General features: G+C 43.0%; 1 pseudogene; it reads right to left on the reverse strand.

Moving 5' to 3' along the window:
* Positions 1-13,288: 13,288 nt before the first annotated feature.
* LOC120055175 overlaps positions 13,289-20,126 on the reverse strand; it is a 57,180-nt pseudogene continuing 50,342 nt past the window's right edge.

Genomic DNA, 20,126 nt, shown 5'->3' on the forward strand with positions numbered 1-20,126 from the left:
TGGTTGGGAATCATTGATGGACAGCAATGTTCAAACCTCTGATTTCAAGCAGATTTAAGACTATCCCAGGATTAGGTTTTCAGAAGACAGAGGTTATCTAACTTTTTACCTGGGCTTTGCTCCTTTCATCTTTAATTTGATCCTGACAAACTCGCCAGTCCCTGCGGATGACAAGCATACCCATAACATCATGCTGCCACCACAATACTTGAAAATACAGAGTATCAACAACATTGCATTCACTTCACATTACTGGCCTATATGACAAAGTGAAATGAAGGAAGCCTGTGTTAAAAAAATATCCACTCCAAATAGTCCATTCTGCTTGCAACAGGTCATTAAATAATAGTACAAGACAACACGGCGAATAAATGTACTTTTTGGCCTAAATTAGAAACTACAGATTTGGGTCAATTCCAATCCAACACAACACAGAGTGAAACTCTCCGTATTTTCAAATATTGTGGTGGAAGCATCATGTTATGGGTATGCTTGTCAACGGCAGGGACTTGGGAGTTGGTCAGGATCAAAAGAAATATGAAAGGAGCAAAGCCCAGGTAAAAAGTTAGAAGAAAATGTTATATTTCTATAATTTTTGGTAAAACTTTACTTGACACCCAGCATCATAACACAGTATGACATGGACATAACAATGTCATAATGTCATAACAGCTGACATAACTTGTCATAACATGGTCATAACACTGTCATAGACCTGTTGTGACATATATTGCGTAATTTTATGACTGGTTATAACACATACATAAGAGTGTAAAAACCAACAAAACCTACCACAGTAGTTATTTTATGACTGGTTATAACACATACATAAGAGTGTCAAAACGCACAAAACCTTCCACACAAGGAAAAACATTACATTACACCATAGCCTACTTGTCAACAACAGTATGTTTATGCTATATATATATATTTTTTAATTGACCATATTAAATTATCATTGTAATTGTGCACACATTAATGCCAGACATACACTTACCCCAAATGCTCTGTTGCTGATGACTGGGAGCAGGACAAGACACCCTCTTTTTTACTGATGACATTTAAGGACAAGTACATGATATGCCTATCTGGCTTATATGATTATGGTGGTGATAATGCTTCTTGACAGTGTTCTAAAGTGTATTTTCTTAGTCCAAGTAAAGTGACACAGGATGGTCATAATGCTTCTTGACAGTGTCAAGTTATTGAAAATATAATGGAAAAAAAAACACGACTGTAAAGAAATCATTACATCAACAACAACGGATTTTTTGAACTGAAAGGAAACTTCATGTCATAACCCGCCATAAAATAATACAAAATATAACAGAACATGTGTAAATATATATATTTATTTATTTTATTTATTTATTTAACCTTTATTTAACTAGGCAAGTCAGTTAAGAACAAATTCTTATTTACAATGACGGCCTAGGAACCGTGGGTTAACTGCCTTGTTCAGGGGCAGAACGACAGATTTTTACCTTGTCAGCTCGGGGATTCGATCTAGCAACCTTTTAGTTACTGGCCCAACGCTCTAACCACTAGGCTACCTGCCGCTCCATATATGAGTCATGACAGTGTTATGACAAGTTATGTCAGCTGTTATGATATACTATGACTTGTTTATGACCGTGTCATGACCATAACATGTTATGACACTGGGTGTTAAGTAAAGTATTATCGAGTTAGGACATCTTGACCTGTTTTTCCTGTGCCTACGCCACATTTTATTTTCCATCATGTGAGTGATGCAAGACTGCCAGGGTTGAGAAGGACTGATGGAAAGTGCATTGAGAAGTCCTGGTCACCAGCCACAGGGGATCCCTATTGGTCATAATGAACAGTGTGATACAGGAAAAAGCTGTCTCAAGAGCTAAACCAGGCCTGTTTAAGCCGTCTATTCACAGGACACAACTACAAAGGCGGTATGAGTAACCAGACCATGAGACTGACCCATTTTGATACTGATCCATATAATGTTTTATCCTTAGATGAGGTCTCAAAATAGACAAACTTCAAAGGTTTCCTAGTGCTCTTTTGTAACATACCCTATTATTCAATGGTTAAGAAATGAATGATTCAAAGATTTTCGGGGAAACATTTGGATGACAGCATGTTTTTTGACATAGGCTTTGCATAAAAACATGATCAAAGTCATTATCAAATATAAGTCTGGAATATTTGCCCTTGCGGTGAACTAGCAGCCGAACGGGTTACGAAAAATGGTGCAAGTCAATAACAGTTCAATCTTGTACAGGCTTAACTGAATGAAGAAAAAAGACTGAATGCAATATGGCATTTTATTCAATAGTTTGGGAAATGGTCGTTTGGGAACCTCGGAGCCAAATTATGTGATGGCAGGTAGCCCTATGCGGGACTGCTGGCATCAAACCCCCCCGCTGGGGGATAGGAGTTCCAATGACGGGCCTTAAGGTTATTATAGCTGGTGGTGGTTCGGAGGTGGATTGTTGTCGAAAACTTTTGCTGAAAAACAGCAAGCGAGAGAATGAAAGGAGTTGACATCAATTCATCCCAAGATTTACGCACATTGGTTGAGAGAGAGGAAGGTGATAACTGCAAAAGCGAGCCCATAGGTTAAACAGAAAGAGTGAAGAATGTGCATTATTGTGCCGTGCTTATAGGCTACAAGGTAAATAGGTGGATGACATTCCACACATGGCTAATCAAATTGGTCTCATAGACTAGACGTAAAATAGTAAAGTAAATCCGGGACACTCATATTTGTATGATATCAAATCAAAATTTATTGGTCACATACACATATTTAGAAGATGTTATTGCGGGGGTAGCGAAATGCTTGTGAGGGTCTTATGTGCCAGGCCGAATTTCTTCAGCCTCCCGAGGTTGAAGAGGCACTGTTGCGCCTTCTTCACCACACTGTCTGTGTGGGTGGACCATTTCAGATTGTCAGTGATGTGTACGCCGAGGAACTTGATATGTTACGTTTGGTATGGTTACATAGACAGATGCTTACTTAAGGCAAAAACAAAGTAGGGTGGTTGGTCGGGGTGGATGTATAGCGCGAACGTCTAGAAACCCAAAAGTTGCGAGTTTGAATCTCATCACGGACAACTTTAGCATTTTAGCAACTTTTCAGCTACTTACTACTTTATAGCTACTTTGCAACTACTAAGCATGCTAGCTAACCTTTCCCCTAACCCTTTTAGCTAACCCTAACCTTAACCCTTTAACCTAACTCCTAAACTTAACCCTAACCCCGTAACGTTAGCCACCTAGCTAGAATTCGTTACATACATGTATCAAACGTTTTGCAAATTCGTAACATAGACTAGGTTTTGCAAATTCTTAACACATTGTACGTTTTGCAAATTTGTGATGGACATGCTCTGAGACCAGGTTGGGCTAATAGGAAAGAGAAGAAACGTGACGCTATGCTGATGATGATATGTTTGTATTCATTCCCACTATGCCTGTAGAATAGGAAACAAAAGTGAATTATGTTATGCTTACTGGATAAAGTTAAACGAGCATTCAGACCAGCCTTCCTGATTGAACTTTCGTGAACTACATTTGATGTTAATGAAAATACACAATTTACTTGTATTTGGGATTTTGACATTTGAGAATAATCGATATAGCAAATGAATAAACATTAAAACGTTTATTTTATAACGGATGACTGAGAAATTCATTTCAGTGTCACTGCTACTTCCAAAGGCAGAACTAACCTCTTATCAGATCATTTAAAATGTTAAATAGTCCATGATTGCATACTGTACTGTATGTAGTGGAGCAAAGGTCATTTCCATGTAAAAGGACCCATGAGCACCAACATGTGAAGTTTATAGGAGCATGTTAAATTGGGTACCAAATGAAAAATAAGAGTCTATATTTTTTTTAATGAAGGCATATATACATTTTTCAACCATTTTCCATCATAAAAATGTGTAATAAGCAAAGGCTTTGATTTCTGGTTAAACAGATGGAAAAGTGGTCTTCGAAAACATCTACCAGAAAAAGTTTTTAAAATGTATTAGAAATACATCACACAATCATGTTGAAGTAAAGACCTTGCCAACTAATAACATATATGTTTTTGATACCATTCCATTTACTCCACTCCAGCCATTATTATGAGCCTTTCTCCCCTCAGCAGCCTCCTCTGATGCGCGCACACACACACAATCAAAGACACCAGTCGCCTGACAGCACATTTTCAATCACAGGAACTACGTAGCGCCTGATGATACTCTACACGTGAGTTAGCGCCGTAATACCGCACACCTGATCCCCTGAAACCAATTCAGGGTGGTAGTGCATCTCAGCAGGTGGCAATTTCTTCCAAAACTAGTTCAAAGTCACCACACACTGTAGAAGCACCAATCTGTGTCGTCAGTGTGTGAAGCTCAATTACTCTGCCCTCATCCCTCCACAGAAGGACTATAATCACTACCTGCAAAGGACTAATTCAGACCGCCAACATAATCATCATCCGTCACATCCGACTTGACCGGCAGCTCCTATAGAGCTCAACTTTGTGGAAACTGAATCAATCAGTCAACTTCTTTCAAAACACCCACTGAGGATGAATGAGGTGGGAGGGACCAGAGATGGATGCCATTAATGTTTAGACTTATAGGGGTATAAGTGACAGCTGGTCGTAACTAATAAGAAAAGGCAACAGTATATGGGGAACCGGAGAGACATCGCGCTGGGCAAAAAACTTGTTGAATCAACGTTGTTTCCACATCATTGTAATAAAAAATAAATCATCTATGTGAAGACATTGAATCAATGTGGGAAAAATGATTGAATTTCGCATTAGTTGACAACTCAACCAAATATAAATCAAAACTAGACGTTGAACTGACGTCTGCCCAGTGGGATCCCTGGCTATGGTCTTTCAATAGTGTATATTATTCTCCTTGAACCCTTCCTTTGATATGATCCTGGTAGGTGTTAGTAATATGACGGAAACTATCCAGTCCAAAATTGTGTAGTTAGTCCGCACTCAAAAAGGAGATTCAAGGTTTCTTTTTAGTATTTATTACATTCAGGGGTGGGTAGATGGACAAACTTTTCGGCCTAAGCCTTCATCAGTGTCATTCAGCGATTCAGTGGCGGTGCATGCCCCTCCTCCTCCTATCCCCCTGTGTGTATGTTTACTCACTTTTCCATGATTCAATTTGAGGACCTTTGGAGTGGGTGCCTTCCTCTGGTTTTCCTGTTTCCCCAAAAATCTCTCCTGGGTGCAGTTGATCCAACTATTTAGTCCTTTCATAAATCAGTAATCATGAATGACCTGACCAGGAAAAAGAACAGGCCCAAGTTACAGCCTCTGTGGGACCAATAGTTTTTCCCAGACAGATCAGATAGTCAGTAAAATCTCCAGGCTCTAGTCCTGAAGGAAAGGAGATGAGTGAAGGAGGCAATATTACTGGTACTGACTCAGGCTTTCCTGGGTTCAGAGGGAGAACTATAGTGTGCTGTGATGCCTCTGTGAATCTGTTACTGCTGCTCTCATCCCCCTGCAGTTCCTCTTACATAAAGCCTCTGACGAGGACCAGGATGTCAAATGGCCTAATTAAGACTAAGATAACTGCTGCCGCTTGGCAAATGGAAACTTGCTGCAGCCAGCAGAACTCTTTCAAAGAGCAGTGTCACGTGTCATCACTGTTGGACCTATTGATTGGTGAGTTTAGTCTCCCAATTTAAGGACACCAGGAATAGGAAACCACTAATGGAAAAACATGCTGTCCAACTTATTTTGTTGTGAGGTTCATCATTCTCTGACGTATACCTATTTATTTTCCTCAAACTACACATTTATACCGGCAAATATCAGCAAAACAATTTGCCATCATTACTGGGAAGCACAGGGGTGACGTCTTTGTCCCTTAAATGGTGAGGTAGAGAAGAGAATAGAGATTTACAATCATTGGAGTACAATCTTAGGGATATGGGTCAGTATGTTGCAGGCCATATCTGTCACCTGTTCACCTCCGTCACTACAAGACAAACCAATCCCACTGTCTTAAAGGCCAGATGTGTAACAGAGACAGGACACATGGGCCTGTGTGTGTGTGTGTGTGTGTGAGTGAGAGAGACCATGTCTGGTCCTCAACAGCCTAATGAGTATGACGTGGAGAAAGGCAATGGGTGACGGTGTCGTTTGTGATTGAATTGGTATTTTAGTCACGGTGCGGGTTACTTCCTTCCGCCTTGACTAACCTGTACCCCCGCACATTGACTCGGTACCGGTACCCCCTGGATATAGTCCTGTTATTGTTATGTACATTTCTTGTGTTACTTCTTGATTACATTTTTTTACTTTAGTTTTAGTAAATATTTTCTTAACCAATAATGCAGTTCAAGAAATAGAGTTAAGGGCTTGTAAGTAAGCATTTCACGGTAAGGTCTACACCTGTTGTATTCGGTGCATGTGACAAACACAATTTGATTTGATTTACTAGATCAGCCATGTCCACCTCTAGTTTGACCCACATTCGGACGAAGATGAAAGTCAAGCACTTACTCTCTGTTGCTCTTTCACTCTTTCTCTTGCCCTCTCTCTTCCTCTGCCTTTCAGAAGAACAGAAGCGGGGCTAGCAGGCAGAGTGGAAACAGAAAGTGTAATTGGAGAGGTGTGCATTACCACAGCTCTTTCAAGTGAAGGGGGACTATCAAACAGTGGCATCCAATTGCAGGAGTAAATTCCCCTCATTGGAACTGATTTTGCAACATGAATATGCAGACAATGTTGATAAGGTATAAAATGTTTACTCTTCAAATGAATTAACTTGCAATTTATTCCACAAACCTATGCATGCACAACGTTAATGATAGATAATCTCTCTGTGTGTAGCCTAAACGGTAAGAATAAGAGGTCATTCCATTGTCTATCTGGCTGAATTCTGTGAAAAATGCAAGCTTGTCATATAGGAATAATGTACCGTAAAACTTCAAATAGCCAGGGCATTTATTTGCTTCAATCACTGAACACAACTGGCGCTTCTATTTGAGCCTAGCACCTATTTCCTTAATGCACACAACTTTTGCTCAATAAAATGTTGAAAAGACTACCAAACTGTTTATTGTGACCAGTAAAAACATAACAAATCTATCGTAGATCAGACTTGCAGACTAGGCGGCCTATCACACACCCCACAATTTTGCGCTTCAGTATCAATCTCACTCATTGCCCCTCTTATATCCACCATAGTTGAGCCAACCATGTCAAACCACACCGATGTCTCATCCAAGCAATGATGTTGCTCTCCATCTTCTTTTGCGCAATCTTTACGGTAGCCTACTCAGAAACAATTCATTTAGACCCAGCGTTTATTTGAAACAGGTGTTTATTGGCTGAAATGTGTGCCGATGCCTTCCTATTAAAAGGGACAGGCAGCTATTTGAGACAGCATTTAAATTGACGTTTTACAGTACGTGACTCAAGTCATGACTACTACCTAGTGCAGAATAAGTGGTAAGAGTCGAGAGACAATGACAGGTCCCATGAAGACACACAGGTGAAGTATCTCTAATGAATGTCCTTGCAGAGTGCTGTTTAAGCTTGAAATTACTATGGCTACCAATTACAGGTGGGAGGAAAATTACATACAACTTTTTATCCAAACGTCAGCATTATTTACTACATGGATGCTTCTATCTTAATGTAGGAAACGGCTTGTGAAATTCACCTTACTCTACACGTTGGGAGGCAAGGTTACTGGTCGTTGCTCTGTGTGGAATGGCCGTACAGTGATGCTACCAAGCGACTTGCACCTTGGGATGAAAGAATGGCAAGTGTGGGAGGAAAGGGACAGAAATAGGTAGTGTCTCTCTCTCTTAAACAAAAACACACTCCGTCATCTTCAGATAATCTGTGTAGCGCCTGACATGAGGCAACAGAGGTATGAAAAGTGACACTAGTGATTTAGAACTAGCATAGGGCGTCCCTGCAAGAGCAGAGTGGTGCGATGTACTGGCTGGTTGACAAAACTCATACACTGAACAAAAATATAAAATGCAACAATTTCAAAAGATTTTACTGAGTTATAATTCATACAAAGAAATTAGTCAACTGAAATAAATAAATTAGGCCCTAATCTATGGATTTCACATGACTGGGAATACAGATATGCATCAGTTGGTCACGGATACCTTAAATGGTAGGGGACTGTATCAGAAAACCAGTCAGTATCTGGTGTGACCACCATTCGCCACATCTCCTTCGCAACTCCTTTGAGTTGATCAGGCTGTTGATTGTGGCCTGTGGAATGTTGTCCCACTCCTCTTCAATGGCTGTGCGAAGTTGCTGGATATTGGCGGGAATTGAAACACGCTGTCATTGATCCAGAGCATCCCAAACTTGCTCAATGAGTGACATGTCTGGTGAGTATGGGACATTTTCAGCTTCCAGGAATTGTGTACAGATCCTTGCAACATGAGGCCATGGAACATGAGTTGATGGCAGCGGATGAATGGCAGGACAATGAGCCTCAGAACCTCATCTAATCTCTGTGCATTAAAATTGCCATTGATAAAATGCAATTGTGTTTGTTGTCCGTAGCTTATGCCTGCCCATACCACAACCCCACCAAGGGGCACTCTACTCACAATGTTGACATCAGCAAACCGTTCGCCCACGAAGCCATAAACACTGTCTGCCATCTGACCGGTACAGTTGAAACCAGAATTCATCTGTGAAGAGCACACTTCTCCAGCGTGCCAGTGGCCATCAAAGGTGAGCATTTGCTCACTAAAGTTGGTTACGACGACGAACTGCAGTCAGTTCAAGACCCTGGTGAGGACGACAAGAACGCAGATGAGCATCCCTGAGACGGTTTCTGACAGTTTGTGCAGAAATCTTTCAGTTGTGCAAACCCAGTTTCATCAGCTGTCCGGGTGGCTAGTCTCAGAAGATCCCGCAATTGGAGAAGCCGGATATGGAGGTCCTGGGCTGGCGTAAAGCAATCACAGGATTTAATGCTGACTATGCCATTTATAAAACTCTTGCATCGTCGACCTGGAGGTTTTTCACATGGAAAGGATATATTGCCAGAATTTCACATTAAACAGATCATCTTCTAATCTACTCCAATCATAAATCCACTTTAATTTTCATCTACAATTACCAGGGGCAAGCCGTCATTTTGACCACCACATTTTTGGGGGGGGCTTGCCTGTTTTGCATGTTATTTTGGCACTAATACGTGTCATATATTACTTTGCAAACAATGTAAAATATATATATAAAATTGAGTTAATAAATCCACATACAAACATGGTCTCTTTTTTGTTTTCTTGCCTTAGGTAGCTCCAAAATGCAGGTGTTTCAGCCTAGCTCAGCGCTTTCTGTGGTGGTGGGGCAAGCCAGCAGAAAATACAGAGCGTTGCACCGTGATTGGCTCAGTATTCTGTCACTCATGGGGACACTACATCACCGCCAAGTCTAAGGGTAGAGCTCGAAAATTCTAGCCCCTTGGGTGCTGCCATAGAGTTACATTAGAAGTGCCCATCCAAGAACGCTCAAGGTCATTGGCCACAGATAAAATGGCTTCAAATTACACTATATCTATAGTAGCTTTGATTGTATTGATCATGTCAACTTCATACTTTCAAAATCTTCATCATCAGCAGTCATCATCATGAATCAAGTCGACAATCTACTGGCAAATCCTATGTAATCATGGTCATATGAAGAGAAATAATGAAGATAAATTATAGATAAAACGCATTGGTGCTCATCGGCCATTGGACATAAACATTAAACAAGTTGGAAATTGCAAATTCAACAACGAGTGGTTTAGAACGAATCAGTGGCTAACTGCAAGCATTGCAAATCATTCATTAGCCTGCCATTCAGTCCAAAAATGTCTTGTATGCTGCTGCATAAATGATGTAATATGCCATGGAGATATGTATACTGTAGCTAAAAAAGTAATACTAAGTGTATGTTGTGTACTAAGCTGTGAGTAGCCCATGCGCCTCTCTATTTTCACCTCTTAATTTCACCTACTGTTCTGACTTGGTGGTGCACATGTAGCCTATAACCTGTTTTTGAGAAATGTAATCATCAAATATTGTAAGAGCTTTCATTGTAACCTCATGCCATAGTTTGTACATCTCAATTGTCAGTAGAAACCACGTTTAAGCAAGTCAGCCATATGAGTCTGTTTCGCTGCCAGACAAGGCTCGACTGATAGCCAGGTGTAGCAGTGGTATAGTGCAATTCATGTATTGTTTAGTGGCTTTGCTGGCATGCATCCCACTTCTTTTTTTTTTGACCCACCAAGATTTACATGCTAAAATCACCACTGACCATTACGGTACATATTAATCAAATGCACAAATGACTTGGCTAGCTAGCAAGCCTAGTTTGGGCACAACACAGCTAGCTACATATCTCACGTTTTTAATTAGATAATAAAATGTCTTACCTATAAACCAGTCGGTAAAGAGGCAGTGTTTGCAATGAAGTGAACCCATCAGTTGCCCTCTTTAAAACGCAAAAAACAGATTGAAAAAATATAATTAGCTGGCTAGCAAGTTCACCAATTCAGGATTTAAAAGTGTATCCGGGCGTTCATAATTTACATATTATTAAATTCACAAGTAGTTAGTTTAGTTCATCTAAACAGCTGATAAGCAAATTTGGATGAGATCGCTTGTTAGCTAGCTATACTAGTTTATTTTTATCCAAAGCGGGTACTTCCGTCCGCCACTTCTTCTTGCTCTTCATCCTGGCGGTTCCCAAACAAACTATGAATGTGCATGCCACCACCTACTGCGCAGGATAAGATGAGGCTAAATCAGAAAAAAAATAAGGAACAACTGCTCTTTCCATGACAGACTGACCAGGCGAAAGCTGTCTCTTGTGTGTATGTGTACCATTCAGAGGGTGAATGTGCAAGACATTTTTTTTTAACTGCCTTTAAAAGTGGTATGGCAGTAGGTGCCAGGCGCACCGGTTTGTGTCAAGAACTGCAACCTTTTTTCACGCTCAACAGTTTCCTGTGTGTATCAAGAATGGTCCACCACCCAAAGGACATCCAGTCAACTTGACACAACTGTGGGAGGCATTGGAGTCAAAATGGGCCAGCATCCTTGTGGAACGCTTTGAACACCTTGTAGAGTCCATGCCCAGACAAGTTGAGGCTATTTTGAGAGCAAAAGGGTGTGCAACTCAATATTAGGAAGGTGTTTCTAATGTTGTGTACATTCATAGTACAAACTACCAAAAATATTTAACAAAATCAACCTACTTTTCTGTAAAAATATAAATGAATCTAATCATATTCTGCCAAATTGGGAGTTTTAGCTGCCTGGCGAAAGATACTGTACATTGGATGTTGACTACAAAATCGCTCTTGAAAACACACTTTGTTCTTGCCTTGTCTATTGGGACACACACAGCCATTGTCAGAATTTCACATGAAACAGATGATCTACTCTATTCATGTTCCTTCCATCTACCATTATGAGGTCCCACAAGCTAGTCTGACACAAAAATATCCAAAATGTTTTGATTTATTTAACAAATATGATAAAAACCAGGGTACGTGAATGACTGATTATGGATCCTTTCACGATGCCAAGGGTAAATGTTACAGAAAAGTATGAGAACTGCCATTAGTGAGTGGTTTCCTATTTAATAGAGCACATAATACTGAATAAAAATGACAGATACTCCTTTTCAGTCAATGTTAAAGTGATATCTTCAAGGAGACAGAGGTTACAAAAAAGCCATTGAAAATGCTACAGACTGCAAAGACACACAAGGTCTTGAGATTTTTTTACAAATATAATACATAATGCATGTGTTTCACTGTGTTGACTACACTTGTTTGCTGAATATGCCCTTGTAGAAAACATAACACTTACATTCAATACAGGAGCATTTGAGTCCAGTCTATGCAGTGGTTTGGAATGCAGACAGGTCATTTAAAAGACACATGAGAGAAAGTATAGTTGGGGTCTTTTGAACCCTTGTTGCCCTTTAAAATGACATTGCAACAATATGATAAACTTGTGGCACTGACTACAATAATACAACTCATCACATGAACATCCACAGCACCAAAATAAGACATTTTGAAATAATAAGTACAGTACAAAAGCAGTAACACAAAAACATGTAAATGTCATTACCCACAGAGCCCAAAAGACAACAATTAACTTGCCAAGCTTATTTATTTTTTATTTAAAAAAAAAAGACAAGTTATTCTGTTTCACTCGACAAATGAAAAGAAAATGCATGACTTTGGCGCCGTCATCACACAACAGCAGCAGCAGATGACCTCTCCTATTGCATTTTGTTTTATATGGTCTGCAGTGCATCGACAAGTCTGGAGTGGCATATCCTTATTCTTGGCTGCACAACACAGTGTACTCAGGTTGATGTGTTAGAGCAGTGGATTCCGCTTACATGCAGGCTGATTGCTGGGTTCAACTACACTTAATCTACTCGATAGGCTCTTAGGGTGTATATACACATAGGATCTAGTCAATGGACCAAATCCCAAAAAAGAGTGACCTCATTAGCTTGCCGTTTGATTCATATTTCCAATGTATTTACTAAATAAATCTAATCAGCTGCTATCTAATGAACATCTTTATCACTATACCGGAGGTAGGCATAGGGTAGAGTGGCAGGAAATACTACCCCCTATAGATTAATTACACATTTAACTACACTATACATTAAAAGCTTCCTCTTTTTTTATGAAATGGTGTCTGCGTCTCACTTGAAAGAAAACCTTGTGTGTGAGTGGGTCAAGTATCTGTAGGTGTAGCCTATCAGCACTCTCATCATCCCTCACCTCTAGCCTCTCCCTCTTTTCTCTCCATTAGCCACTCAGTGGGATGTCCTAGTGGGTGCCAGTGTGTCTTGCCTCCTGCCCACTCAGCCTGCCAGAGAAGAGTCCAGAATTGGCAAACAAAAGCCCCCTCAGAATGTCACCGGGACGTGAATGGGCACTGAGTATTAACCCTCACCTAGTCTCAAACCTGAGGGTGATAAAAGGGGAGTCACTAAAAGTCTAAGCCATTGGGGAATTGTTTTATGATGGTCATACCATGGATCATTGCATTTTAGGACCTTTAGATATAAAAAAATATATACTTTTTGGGGGGATAAAATATTAAATTTGGCCTTTACTACTAGAGCCCATAGAAACGCATCGAATAACATTCATAAATGGCAAAAAAGACAGTAAAAAAAAGAATAAGGTTTTGAAGTGTCTGTCCTAAATCTAGGAGATATGTAAACTCAGGAAATATGTTTTTTTTGGACACATTTAACGCCTTTTTTTTTTATTGGCACAAAACTACCTCCATACTTCCATTAATTTGTATGAGTTACCTTCAGATGAGTCCTGTGACACTTGTGAGGGACGTAGATAAAACATATTAGTTTCTAGACACTACAGACTTTTTCGTGAGAAGACCGATTTCAGGATGTCTTATTGGTCTGACAAACACCGCTGTAGTTCGGTCACCTTCCACCGCAGATGCGGAAGGCCAACATAGGCAGATGGGGTGGATAGAGATGCAGCACATGAAAAAAACATCTCTATGTTACTTAGATTGACGCTTAAAGGATTAATGGTCCACATTCATTATTAGCTACCCACTTCACATTAGTGGAGTGAGTGAGACACCTTGTACTATCTGTATTGCAAACCAGCCCAGCACGGGGCTGGAGTGGGAGCGGCGTTTACAGTAGCACAATACCAAAGTGGTTCTGGTTCCAAAACATTTGTTGTGACCCAGAAAGTTGTGTAGCAAATATCTTACTTCTCTCCAGAACCAAGTCTTGAGCCAAGACTTACAATGAGTTCACCACAACCCATCAGTTGGTCCAGGTCCACCATTTTGGAAAACACCTCACGAGGTCCCAACTCAGTCATCGGGTATGGGCGTATTACAGTTTCCATGGTAGATATACACCGGCCCGTCAGTGGTAGTAGAGCTGGAACACGCCCCCATATCCGTGCTCCCTCCACCAGGTGCACAGTTGGCGGTTCCAGCCGCAAGCCAGTGAATGGAACAACCCTGGTTGAAGAAGTCCTGGTCGCCCAGGTGGCCTCTAAAGTGGTACTGGTCAGCCAGCAGGGACACGATTCTGGGCTCCAGGAGCTAGTTGTAGAGGACCGAGGTCCGCATGGCCCCCAGGTCCAGCAGCATCACGCCACTGTTGAAGCCTGGCAAGCCGTCCGGAGGAGGCTCACCCACACGGGACTGAGGGTTCTCTTTACGGTACTGCCAGAAGGTGTGTCTGAAGGGGACACAAAGGAAAGTTTAGAGAAATAACCATTGGTTGTTCAGTAAAGCAGGATGTTTAGAACAAGGTAGATAAAGCAATGTAGAGGTAGATCGAGAGGTAGTGTAGAGAATATGTATTTTCCTTGTTGTGTGGGAAACCGAGAGATGGCACTGATGGCAAATTGGGAGCAAAAAGTTTGGCACAATTGCACCTGCACTTTAAGTCAATTAAAATATTAAAACTTATGGACCTCCGTCTCCACAAAGATATATGGTTTTGAGGGAGTAAAGTCTTGTTGACTGTTCCCCTTGTCCCCTGTGCCGGCTCTGGATTATTACCTCTGGAATCCATCTACTTTGGATTTACCTCGCTATTTGATTACCCTCACTGATTCTCCCTCTGCCCAATGAAGCTCGATCCCGCCTCCCCCTCCTTGTTCGCTGGCTAGCTATAACTACTACATCCTCTCCCCTCTCTCAGATGGGGCCCAGCCATCAATCTGTAAGTCTCCGCTCTCTCTTTGCTTTTGATCTGCTGGCAAGGGTTTTGTTTAAGTTTAGTTCTGTGGGTTCCTGCCGGTGCTGGCCAGTCTCGAGGCTGTGGCTTGGTGCTTATGCCGACCGTGGTGGTTGGCTAGGGCCTAGGCTAGCTAGCGTGCTAAAATAACTAAATGTTAGCTAGCTGGCTGGATAGCTTGCCGGGTTAGGATAACTAGAGAACATTCTTTGATAACTGGTTAGATGGCATTAAATAAAAGTTTAAATAAAATAAATGATGAGCACTATATACACAACAGTATGTGGACACCCCTTCAAATGAGTGGATTTGGCTATTTGAGCCAAACCCGTGGCTGACAGGTGAATAAAATTGAGCACAAAGCCATGCAATCTCCATAAACAAACATTGGCAGTAGAATGGCCTTATTGAAGAGCTCAGTGACTTTCATCGGATGCCAACTTTCCAACAAGTCAGTTTGTCAAATTTCTGCCCTGGTCAACTGTAAGTTAATGTTATTGTGAAGTGGAAACATCTTAAGCACGTAGCGCGTAAAAATTGCGTGTCCTCGGTTGCAAAAATCCCTACAGGAGTTCCAAACTTCCCCTGGAAGCAATGTCAGCACAATAACTGTTCGTCGAGAGCTTAAAGAAATGGGTTTCCATGGCCGAGCAGCCTCAAATTAGACTAAAATCACCATGCGCAACGCCTAACATTGGCTGGAGGGGTGTAAACCTCGCTGCCATTGGACTCTACAGACCTCATCCTCACATACAACACCCGTTCTGCCAGTCACATTCTGTTAAAGGTCCCCAAAGCACACACATCCCTGTGTCGCTCGTCTTTTCAGTTTGCTGCAGCTAGCGACTGTAACAAGCTGCAACAATCACTCAAACTGGACAGTTTTATCTCAATCTCTTCATTCAAAGACTCAATCATGGACACTCTTACTAACAGTTGTGGCTGCTTCGCGTGATGTATTGTCTCTACCTTCTTGCCCTTTGTGCTGCTGTCTGTGCCCAATAATGTTTGTGCCATGCTTTGTGCTGCTACCATGCTGTGTTGTCATGTGTTGCTGCCTTAGGTCACTCTTTATGTAGTGTTGTCTCTCGTCGCGAACTGTGTTTTGTCCTATATTTTTTAATCCCAGCCCCCGTCCCCGCAGGAGGCCTTTTGCCCTTTGTGGTAGGCCGTCATTGTAAATAAGAATTTGTCCTTAACTGACTTGCCTAGTTATTAAATAAAGGTTAAATACAAATAAAATAAAAACGAGTTCTCTGGAGGGATGAATCATGCTTCCCCATCTGACCATCCAATGGCCGAATCTGGGTTTGGCGGATACCAGGAGAACGCTACCTGCCCCAATGCTTAGTGCCAACTGTAAAGTTAGGTGGAGGACAAATAATGGTCTGGGGCTGTTTTTCATGGTTCAGGCTAGACCCCTTAGTTCTAGTGAAGGGAAATCTTAACGCTACAGCATACAATGACATTCTATACGATTCTGTGCTTCCAACTTTGTGGCAACAGTTTGGGGAAGGCCCTTTCCTGTTTCAGCATGGCAATGCCACCCAGCTGGACTCACCTGCTCCCGCCTTCTCCCATTTTGCTACTTACAAACAAAGACGTGACTGGCTCAGCTGTTCTGGGGAACTACGCTAAGCTTCAATGTAAAATAATGTGACCAGTGAAATGAAGAACGTGATCTGGTTTATATTATAACGTATTGCACAAGATGACTGCAGGGATTTACTTAAAAAGTAGCTACAAATATAACAATTTATAAAAAAAAACGTATATTTCCAAATACCCGGTATACGGTATACTGGCCAAGCCTACTTTTGATGCATATACTAATGCAAATCAATATGTTACATATAGTTACATCCCCCCCTTAAAGGCCCAGTGCAGTCAACATTGTTGTTCCTGTGGTTTGTATCATATTGTACAACAGCTGATGAAACTAACACAGTAAAAGTTTAAAAAAGTGTTTTTTCAAGATAATTGCTTGTTGAAAATACAATCTACAGGACCTTCTACTGATGGCGCCATACTGTATGGCTGCCGTCTTGTGAGCTTTGCCATTTTGTGATTCTTTTGGTGTTTATCTTTAGTTTTTTGGCAGTAAAATGTATCCGCTATAATTTCTTATGATCAACAATAACTTTTGAACATCAGATCGTCAGTTACGAACTTTAACTCATCTACATTTAAGTCATTTAGCAGACGCTCTTATCCAGAGCGACTTACAAATTGGTGCATTCCCCTTATGATATCCAGTGGAACAGCCACTTTACAATAGTGCATCTAAATATTTTAAGGGGGGGGGGGGGGGGGGGGGGTTAGAAGGATTACTTTATCCTATCCTAGGTATTCCTTAAAGAGGTGGGGTTTCAGGTGTCTCCGGAAGGTGGTGATTGACTCCGCTGACCTGGCGTCGTGAAGGAGTTTGTTCCACCATTGGGGTGCCAGAGCAGCGAACAGTTTTGACTGGGCTGAGCGGGAACTGTACTTCCTCAGAGGTAGGGAGGCGCGCAGGCCAGAGGTGGATGAACGCAGTGCCCTTGTTTGGGTGTAGGGCCTGATCAGAGCCTGAAGGTACGGAGGTGCCGTTCCCCTCACAGCTCCGTAGGCAAGCACCATGGTCTTGTAGCGGATGCGAGCTTCAACTGGAAGCCAGTGGAGAGAGCGGAGGAGCGGGGTGACGTGAGAGAACTTGGGAAGGTTGAACACCAGACGGGCTGCGGCGTTCTGGATGAGTTGTAGGGGTTTAATGGCACAGGCAGGGAGCCCAGCCAACAGCGAGTTGCAGTAATCCAGACGGGAGATGACAAGTGCCTGGATTAGGACCTGCGCCGCTTCCTGTGTGAGGCAGGGTCGTACTCTGCGAATGTTGTAGAGCATGAACCTACAGGAACGGGCCACCGCCTTGATGTTAGTTGAGAACGACAGGGTGTTGTCCAGGATCACGCCAAGGTTCTTAGCGCTTAAGGAGGAGGACACAATGGAGTTGTCAACCATGATGGCGAGATCATGGAACAGGCAGTCCTTCCCCGGGAGCAAGAGCAGCTCCGTCTTGCCGAGGTTCAGCTTGAGGTGGTGATCCGTCATCCACACTGATATGTCTGCCAGACATGCAGAGATGCGATTCGCCACCTGGTTATCAGAAGGGGGAAAGGAGAAGATTAATTGTGTGTCGTCTGCATAGCAATGATAGGAGAGACCATGTGAGGTTATGACAGAGCCAAGTGACTTGGTGTATAGCGAGAATAGGAGAGGGCCTAGAACAGAGCCCTGGGGGACACCAGTGGTGAGAGCACGTGGTGAGGAGACAGATTCTCGCCACGCCACCTGGTAGGAGCGACCTGTCAGGTAGGACGCAATCCAAGCGTGGGCCGCGCCGGAGATGCCCAACTCGGAGAGGGTGGAGAGGAGGATCTGATGGTTCACAGTATCAAAGGCAGCCGATAGGTCTAGAAGGATGAGAGCAGAGGAGAGAGAGTTAGCTTTAGCAGTGCGGAGCGCCTCCGTGACACAGAGAAGAGCAGTCTCAGTTGAATGACTAGTCTTGAAACCTGACTGATTTGGATCAAGAAGGTCATTCTGAGAGAGATAGCAGGAGAGCTGGCCAAGGACGGCACGTTCAAGAGTTTTGGAGAGAAAAGAAAGAAGGGATACTGGTCTGTAGTTGTTGACATCGGAGGGATCGAGTGTTGGTTTTTTCAGAAGGGGTGCAACTCTCGCTCTCTTGAAGACGGAAGGGACGTAGCCAGCGGTCAAGGATGAGTTGATGAGCGAGGTGAGGTAAGGGAGAAGGTCTCCGGAAATGGTCTGGAGAAGAGAGGAGGGGATAGGGTCAAGCGGGCAGGTTGTTGGGCGGCCGGCCGTCACAAGACGCGAGATTTCATCTGGGGAGAGAGGGGAGAAAGAGGTCAAAGCACAGGGTAGGGCAGTGTGAGCAGAACCAGCGGTGTCGTTTGACTTAGCAAACGAGGATCGGATGTCGTCAACCTTCTTTTCAAAATGGTTAACGAAGTCATCCGCAGAGAGGGAGGAGGGGGGGGGGGAGGGGGAGGAGGATTCAGGAGGGAGGAGAAGGTGGCAAAGAGCTTCCTAGGGTTAGAGGCAGATGCTTGGAATTTAGAGTGGTAGAAAGTGGCTTTAGCAGCAGAGACAGAAGAGGAAAATGTAGAGAGGAGGGAGTGAAAGGATGCCAGGTCCGCAGGGAGGCGAGTTCTCCTCCATTTCCGCTCGGCTGCCCGGAGCCCTGTTCTGTGAGCTCGCAATGAGTCGTCGAGCCACGGAGCAGGAGGGGAGGACCGAGCCGGCCTGGAGGATAGGGGACATAGAGAGTCAAAGGATGCAGAAAGGGAGGAGAGGAGGGTTGAGGAGGCAGAATCAGGAGATAGGTTGGAGAAGGTTTGAGCAGAGGGAAGAGATGATAGGATGGAAGAGGAGAGAGTAGCGGGGGAGAGAGAGCGAAGGTTGGGACGGCGCGATACCATCCGAGTAGGGGCAGAGTGGGAAGTGTTGGATGAGAGCGAGAGGGAAAAGGATACAAGGTAGTGGTCGGAGACTTGGAGGGGAGTTGCAATGAGATTAGTGGAAGAACAGCATCTAGTAAAGATGAGGTCAAGCGTATTGCCTGCCTTGTGAGTAGGGGGGGAAGGTGAGAGGGTGAGGTCAAAAGAGGAGAGGAGTGGAAAGAGGGAGGCAGAGAGGAATGAGTCAAAGGTAGACGTGGGGAGGTTAAAGTCACCCAGAACTGTGAGAGGTGAGCCATCCTCAGGGAAGGAACTTATCAAGGCGTCAAGCTCATTGATGAACTCTCCAAGGGAACCTGGAGGGCGATAAATGATAAGGATGTTAAGCTTGAAAGGGCTGGTAACTGTGACAGCATGGAATTCAAAGAAGGCGATAGACAGATGGGTCAGGGGAGAAAGAGAGAATGTCCACTTGGGAGAGATGAGGATCCCAGTGCCACCACCCTGCTGACCAGAAGCTCTCGGTCAGCGGGGTGGCAGAATTACCTTGGGCTCTGTGTAATTCCGACCCAATTTTCTGGCTACCCAAGAGAAAATGCTGCTGAAAAAGAGGTAGGAGAGGGGGAGTCTTGGCGAGAGTAAGGCAAAGGGGAAACCTGCCACCTCTTCCCTCCATTCTATTGGCTTGATAATAAAGATGGATGACCTCCTATTGCGGATTTACCATCAACGGGAATCTCATAACTTCACCATTCTGTTTTTCCGAAACATGGCTTTTGGACAAGATACCCCCCATGGCTATCCAACTCGATGGCTTCTCCATTCACCTTGCGGACAGGAAATTGGATTCACGAAAATCGAGAGGGGGAGGGGTAGGCCTCTTTATCAACAGCAAA

This window comes from Salvelinus namaycush, chromosome 10, assembly GCF_016432855.1.
Source record: "Salvelinus namaycush isolate Seneca chromosome 10, SaNama_1.0, whole genome shotgun sequence".
Taxonomy (NCBI): domain Eukaryota; kingdom Metazoa; phylum Chordata; class Actinopteri; order Salmoniformes; family Salmonidae; genus Salvelinus; species Salvelinus namaycush.